Genomic DNA, 8,305 nt, shown 5'->3' on the forward strand with positions numbered 1-8,305 from the left:
CTGCCTCCTGTGAGTAGGAGAGAAGGTCATGGGATGAGGCTTTCTAGAAAATGTGCCAAGACTGCAGAGTATAACAGTTTGAAGACATGTGTGGGAGAAATCCCCAACAAGAGTGTTAGCTGATAAGATTTGTGCATCTTCAGTGCCAATTATATTTTAGGAACTGAGTTTCCACATTTTGTTGCTTTAGAATCAGGGACAACATTTTTACAATTGGGCCCATTCCTGATAAACTCTACAGGCTAGCTTCTTGCACAGCTACATTCTTCAGCCTATGCCTCTATGTCTGTCAGCATGTAGGGCAGGTTAGCAGTGTGCATCGGAGATGTAATGACATACTGTATCATGATGATTACTTCTGTGCTAGAAAAACTGATTTGTTGGCAATTCATTGATAATGTCTTTCAAGAAGAGTAATACATAGAGTGTCAGGTCAGCAGGACTGCTAGCAAAACAGAGGTACTTGGAGGTTGATTTTAGGGGCACCTACATTTTCACAAGTGAGTGCTTCTATCCAAAGGCTTTTAGAACCCAGACAACCTGTCATCCTTCATTAGTCTGCACTCCCTCATATAAGATGTGCTCATTGTGACAGAATATTTATTAGTGCTCTCGGATGGCAAAAATGACCTAATTTCTCAGTGGGATTCTCTTACCCTCAGCCTTTTATCATACGAGCACTCAGCTTTGTTCAAATCCCTCATCATGATATTCTTGTTCATTTGCTAGTCACAAAGTTTCATCCACTGTACTGTAAATGGTGAGGTATGATAGATGTGCATAAATCAAATCATGTTTGTTCAGAAGCTAAACCCCCCAAAATGTATTTACTGCTTTTCCTCCTGTGACAAATGTAACGTCATGCCCCTCTCTCTACACGTGAGTAGTTGCATGGATCTTACATGCTTGGAGAGCCTTACAACTTTTCAGAGTACCTCAGATACTTTTCTATGTCCAGTAATCTGACTGAAGGACATGCTTGAAGTTAAGTGCTTGCTGAATCATGGCCTAACTTTTACAATTAACCAAAACTCCAATTGCTTTTTTTGATACTGGCACAATAGTTTAGACAAATAGGGCTTTACTCTAGTACTATAGATTAGAATCATAGAATATCAGGGCTGGAAGGGACCTCAGGAGGTCATCTAGTCCAACCCCCTGCTCAAAGCAGGACCAATCCCCAACTAAATCATCCCAGCCAAGGCTTTGTCAAGCCTGACCTTAAAAATATCTAAGGAAGGAGATTCCACCACCTCCCTAGGTAACACATTCTAGTGTTTCACCACCCTCCTAGTGAAAAAGTTTTTCCTAATATCCAACCTAAACCTCCCCCACTGCAACTTGAGACCATTACTCCTTGTTCTGTCATCAGCTATCATTGAGAACAGTCTAGATCCATCCTCTTTGGAACCCCCTTTCAGGTAGTTGAAAGCAGCTATCAAATCCCCCCTCATTCTTCTCTTCTCTGTCCTCATAAGTCATGTGCTCCAGTCCCCTAATAATTTTTGTTGCCCTCTGCTGGACTCTTTCCAATTTTTCCACACCCTTCTTGTAGTGTGGGGGCCCAAAACTGGACACAGTACTCCAGATGAGGCCTCACGAATGCCAAATAGAGGGGAATGATCACGTCCCTCGATCTGCTGGCAGTGCTCCTACTTGTACAGCCCAAAATGCCATTGGCCTTCTTCGCAACAAGGGCACACTGTTGACTCATATCCAGCTTCTCGTCTACTGTAACTCCTAAGTCCTTTTCTGCAGAACTGCTGCCTAGCACTCGATCCCTGGTCTGTAGCAGTGCATGGGATTCTTCCTTCCTAAGTGCAGGACTCTGCACATGTCCTTGTTGAATCTCATCAGATTTCTTTAGGCTAGTGTCATCTGCAAACTTGCTGAGGGTGCAATCCACGCCATCCTCCAGATCAGTGGTTCTTAACCTGGGGTGCACGCACCCCCTGGGAGTGTGAGATGCCCTTTCTGGGAGTGTGAGAAATGCCAGATTTTTTTTAGACGGTAAATCATTGAAAACACAAATTAAGCACAGTCACGTAAGTACAACTACTTTGTATATTACAGTAATCGTTAAAAAAGTATGTTAATAAATACATAGGTTTGATTAAACAAACAAAAATAGATATCTAAGTTTAAAGAACTGACCTACTTCAACAATTTTTGATAAGGGGTGTGAGAACATATTTTGAGAACCAAAGGGGTGCAGGCTGCAGTTAAGGTTAAGAACCACTGCTCCAGATCATTCATGAAGATATTGAACAAAACTGGCCCCAGGACCAACCCTTGAGGCACTCCGCTTGATACCGGCTGCCAGCTAGACATGTTATGAATTATGATTATGTTATGCTTCGTTATGAAGCCTGAGTTATGGCAAAAGTATATTAAGATGCAAGGACATCACTGTTTGGAGTGGGTTGTTTTTTTTTTTTTTTAAACAAGAATCTGGGGAACAAGGCATTCAAAACATTGAGCACCAGACCAGAATATTTAGCAGAGCAACTCTCCTACAAAGTCTTAGACACCAGGGAAATGACATTTGCATCAATAATATGTAGCTGTTTTTTTTTTTTTTTCCATTTGCCCTGTAATTAGCACCAGATTGTTCACAGCTCAGGTCAAGCATACATCAGTAGACAAAGGGAAGATTGAAATGCAGCATTTCAAGTTAACTGTACCATCTGAACACCCTACCTTGAGGATTGAGGCCCAAGAAAAGAAAGTTATGCCCTGGATGTGTAGCAGTTAGTGTTAGTGGTTAGCTGTTATGCTTGTCTTATTGAATCTGGGGTTGATTCTGGCATAGGATGCCCTTTTGAAATTCATTCTGGTGATCTCCTAATGGTTTCCTTCTGAATGGGTTTTATGGCTCATTTACTCTTTAGAATGCCATGTAAAATCTTGGCATAACATTTAGCGTTTTGTGCTGGTACATAATAGCAGCCATGGTCCACGACAATGATGGTTCTGCTTTGGTTATTGCACATCTACTTGTTTGTATGGTGATTGTGAAGATTTCTGAGCTTCTGTGATGAAAAGCGCTATTTAAATAGAAATAAGGTAGTAACGTAGGGGACACATCACCCCATTTAGCAATCTTTACACATAGAACCCAATTCTGATGTTCATCATACTGGTGCAAATTCAAACAGGGCCTCCTGTGTGTGGGGGAGGAGGATTGGGGGGGTGGGGCGCAAAAGGGGCAGCTTGCCCCTGTTTGAGAGGGGCCACAAACTAGTGGAGCTGAAACCAGGTCATAATGGAGAGGTGGCCGGGCCAAACCTGAGTGGCACTGCGACCCTGTGAACCAAGTCACAATGCCCAGAATGGGGAACCTATTCCAGTCCCATAGGACGGGAGCCATCCGTCACGGGACTGGATGTGTATGGGGCTGACTCATTCTGCAACCCCTCCCTGTAGGCCTCCTTTCAGTGGTAATTGTGGGGGGTGCCATTTCAAATTTTGCCCCAGACCGCGCCCAAAACCTCTGCCCTGAATTCATGAGAAAGCCATTGATTTCAGGGGAGTTGCAATAGATTTACACTAGAAGTATTTATCTTTGTGTTTTTCATGTTCCATCACAGGTGTCCAGTGCCATAACTTTATAAATTTTGTTGGAAAACAGGTAAATACATTTAAAAATCTAGCCTTGGTGTGGCGGTTCAATGACAAGACAGCACAGAGCTTTTAGCAAGCAAGCGGCTGGTCTGCTAACAGGCTTCTGCCTGTCAGCTTTCCACCTTCCCCTTTATTCTTTCTCTCTCCCCGCGCATTACATTCTCCAACAGATAAAAGGAATACACTGGCTTTGTTTAACATTCTTATTTACCAGTTTCTATCTACCACATTCCTTGCTCTCGGGCCTTGAGCCCAGTCCTGGGAGGCTCCCCACGATTCACGACATCTGGGCGAGATTCCAAGGTTGATGCCCTTGAAAGGAGCTGTGTGTGCACAGGTCCAGCACAACACTCCGGGTGTACCCTGAATGTTGCCAAGCACATAAACCTTGTATGAATCCTACACCTTGGCACAGGTGCACCAATATAATATTGAAATATAATATAAAATAAAATTGAAGGTTGACCTGAATGGAGTATAATTTCATATAAGCTTAATGCTGAAATTACTGAGTGAGGTTCTGTGGCCTCTGTTATGCAGAAAGACAGACTAGATCAGAATGGTCCCCTTCTGGATTTAAAAATCTATGCTTCAATGCAATTAACACATTTTATCCATATTAAACACTAGGTTAGTAGCATACTTATTGGAAGGGAAGGCCTCTTCATGTGGCGTTTTCTGCTAAACTCCCTCCAGATTGCCTGGTCTGGGAAGTGGTGCATGCTTTCATGGTTCGTTAGTTCCTTCCTTCCATTTAGGTTTTTATAAGGGCACCCCATCACCGTGGTATTTTAGCACTTTGACTGACTCAATCGTCTAAGTTTCCTGTGGACAGAACTGGGCAGCCAGGCTCTTCTCTGTCCTTTTTACTCCTTTACTTGCAATACCCAGCCTCCTGTGTTCTCCCACAGAATGGATACCCCAGCAGTATTCCAGGACCAGATTGAAAAAAGCAGCTATTCCTCGAAAGCCCGAGCTATCGCTCGCATCTGACTATAGCACGGTGAATTATCTTTTGGCACAGGTTGCTTTTTCAGGCCATAGCAAATATTATATAGCTTTTTTACAGTTTGAAACAGAGAGGCCCTTGCTCCCTTTTTAATAGAGTGAAGAGTGGCGGGTTTAGCTGATGCTTTGTGTGTTGTTTTGTCTAGGTAGAGAATTAGTATACAGCAATCTGGGGTGTTTATCGGATTAGGTCAGTGTGCAGTTGGGGAATTTCAGAGCACAGCAGCAGGATCCACACAGCCAGTTAGTGTACTGCATGGCGTGTTATGCAGACAAAACTACACAGGATCGTTTTAGGGGACAAGGCAAAGATCCCATGTTTATTATGATAACAATTTGATCTATAACCCCTAGCTAATACCTAATACTTATACACACACTCACACACACAAATGTTCTGCAGCTGCTAGATAGTTACCAGTCCTGAATGTAGCTTGAGTTTGTGGCTTGGGTTTGCGGCTTTGGTTTGTAGCTTATGGCGGCTAACTGGCCAGGAAAGGTGGGCACAAGGAAGAGCTGGGTCTCTGTTGGGCATGCACTGATGCCCTTCCATGTTGGCAGCAGAATGTTACCCTCCAAAATCTTCCATCTCACCCATCCTTTTTGTAGGCTTTTGTTTGAATCCAGAGTCTATAGGTCTTGCTGAGTCACGCTGCCTCTGGGTTTGGTATGATTGATCACCCGTCAATTGCAGACATGACTTTCAGCCTGGGACCTAGCTTTGATGTTCCTTCAATTGTACCTTTAGTCTTTTCTTTTTAGGGTGGACTCTTCTTGCTTTGTCAGGGCTGTTGGCTGCATCTTCAGCCGTTGGGTGTTTACACTTTATTTCATCAGGACGGGCTGGGGCTGGAGGTTGATTCCATCATCCATACATACCTCATTCACACGTCTAAACTAAACTAATAAGATTACATCCGGGTTTTGCAAAATGAAGGTTGTAGCAGGCTTTTACAAAATGGAGTGAGCATTTTAAAATGGTGTTTGAGTTACAATATGGATAAGTATAATGAATGGCAAACAGTGAGAAGACGTTACAATGTTGAAATAGTGCAAGTTTCAGTGATTTAAGCAGCAATTGAATTGAAAGAGAAATTTACACGGGCAGCTGGTTGAACAGCTATGGCTCTTGACAAGCATCTTAATTTGTCAATTAGGTAGTTCTTGGGGGTGACTGGTTTTATGAATGAATGTTGTTTCATTCATAAAACTTTACTTATGAACAATTTCATTTATCAGTTTCACAGGTGTACACTATAAATTTACACCTCAACTTGCCTCACACTAATGCTCAGTCTAGACAAGCCACTACTGGTTGTTGCAAGCACAGAGTGGCTGTGAGTTGAGAAACCGCCCTTGTGTGTTACCCAATCATGGAATCATAGAATATCAGGGTTGGAAGGGACCTCAGGAGTTCATCTAGTCCAATCCCTTGCTCAAAGCAGGACCAATCCCCAATTTTTGCCCCATCCCTAAATGGCCCCCTCCAGGATTGAACTCACAACCCTGGGTTTAGCAGGCCAATGCTCAAACCACTGAGCTATCCCTCCCCCCAAATCCCTCCCCTCCAATATCAGGGATAGCTGTTGCAGGAGGGGAAAAAAATTAGGATTAGATTTCCACAGCTGCTTAGGGGATTTGGGTGCCCATTTTCCATTCATTTTAATAGAAATTGGGCATCCAGGCCAGAACCCCAAGATGGCATTGAAAATGTCAGCCTGAACGTATACTTGGGAGTAACTGGAGTTACAGAATGTTTAGCCACTGCTCACCACAATTTGTTTAATGTCATGGCTCTATTGAAGCCTATGGCAAAACTGCCATTTACTTCAATAGAGTCAGAAGACTTTCACTCCATTTTGTTCCTTAGCTGTGTTGTGTTACTGTGAGCCATTCTTACCTGCAGCAGGTACCTGCACTGAATACTCTTCTCTCCTCTGGGATTGGAATTTAGCAAAACCAGGAAGTGGGTGGGTTACTTAATGTAATGTTTTTATATTGCCACAAGAGAGGGGCAGGAACTATTTCACCTGACTAGCAGAATTCCTCAATTGCAATAGTATAATGTGACCCTCCAGCTTCATGTAGGAGCAGTCAAGGGCCCTCATTCAGCACATGCCTAACTTTAAACACATGGGTAACCCGCTGACTTCAATAGTGCTTAAGTACCTTTCTGAATCAGGGCCATGGGTAGGAAGATGTAATGGTTTGGTTCTTTCTCTGTCATTTCTCATGCACATTAGTGCTAAAGTAACTTAGAACATAATTTTGCTACTAAAAAAATAAAATAAATTAACATTTTCGGACTTGATCTGTTTTTTCCTGCAAACAGTCAATATTTGTTTGATAAAAGAAGCAGCCTAGATTTTAAAAATGACTTGTATTATTGAGTGCCTTAATTACTGGGTACCCAATTTGAGACATCTTAAAGATGGATGACCATCACCTCTGTAAATAAGACAAAACTATTGCATATGTTTTGACAATGTCTGGGTTTTTTAGAAGCTATTAATGCAATTAAAGGAATGTGTCCTCAGACTGACATGCTATCCATCGCTCCAGACACTTTACAAGAGCAACAAAAATTCTCAACAATTATTCCAAACACTGACTTCATTGAAAGGAACTCACTCTGTCACTACCAGTTGTATCTATCTTAGGGTGTTATACTGTAACTCATCACTATGGTATCTGAGCATAAGGACAGGTAAAATAGTCCATTACGAGTAAGTACAGGCCTCTGTCATTGCCCCAAACCTACAGGCCCAAAATCTATTGTGAAGTTAAAAAAACATGCAAAAACTTCAGAATTTTTTGATTCGGGCACTTATGCAATACGTACACAATTGAAATACGGGAACAGAAGCACTACCAAAGCTAGGAATTACAAGCAATTTCACGAGCCATTCTTTTGAGATTTGCTTATTGTGAATCAATGGAGTATGAGTGTATGGTACAGAAAACCCATATGGAAATGAAAAAGGTAGGGTTGCAGCAACATCTTATAGTCTCAGCACTTAACTATGTGGCAGGTGGAGGTTTCAAAACTCTGATCTTTTTCAGTGCTCTAATGAAGTTTGGCATTCTAGCCAATGTGTTTCAGAAAGGTTGTCTAGAAGGCTGTGAGCTGAGGTAATTACATACCTGGGAAAGATCATTTTGTTTTTTCAAGTACTTGGTGTGTATGGTTTCTGAAGACTTAAAAGTCATTTTTCTGAAGAAGAAAACAAATTTAGGGCTTTATTCTGGCCCCGTTTCATCCCCTGTACACTCTGAAACCCAGGGCAGTTTTTATATTTACTGCACATTCTTTTACTCCCACAATTTTTCACTTTCCTAAAATGTATCAGCTAGGGGGGAAAGCATAGCCCCACAAAAAATGTACTAGCTCAAGAGTTTCTGTCAGCTGAACTAGTGAAATAACAATAGGGCCTTAAACTGAAGAAATAATTCCAAACAATGAAACACTCCACTCAAAGACTATAATTTTGATACATCCAGATCAAATTTTTATTAAAACACAAATCTAAAATGAAAGTATGGGAAGATTTTATATGTCTTTGCCACTGTAACAAATCCTGAACTGTTGTCTTTCCATAACTTTTATGTGCATTTTTATTTCCTAGTTTCAGATGGGGCTAAAAATGGAAGTATGGAAATAGTCCAAGAAAAT

The sequence above is a fragment of the Eretmochelys imbricata genome, chromosome 7, assembly GCF_965152235.1.
Source record: "Eretmochelys imbricata isolate rEreImb1 chromosome 7, rEreImb1.hap1, whole genome shotgun sequence".
NCBI lineage: Eukaryota > Metazoa > Chordata > Testudines > Cheloniidae > Eretmochelys > Eretmochelys imbricata.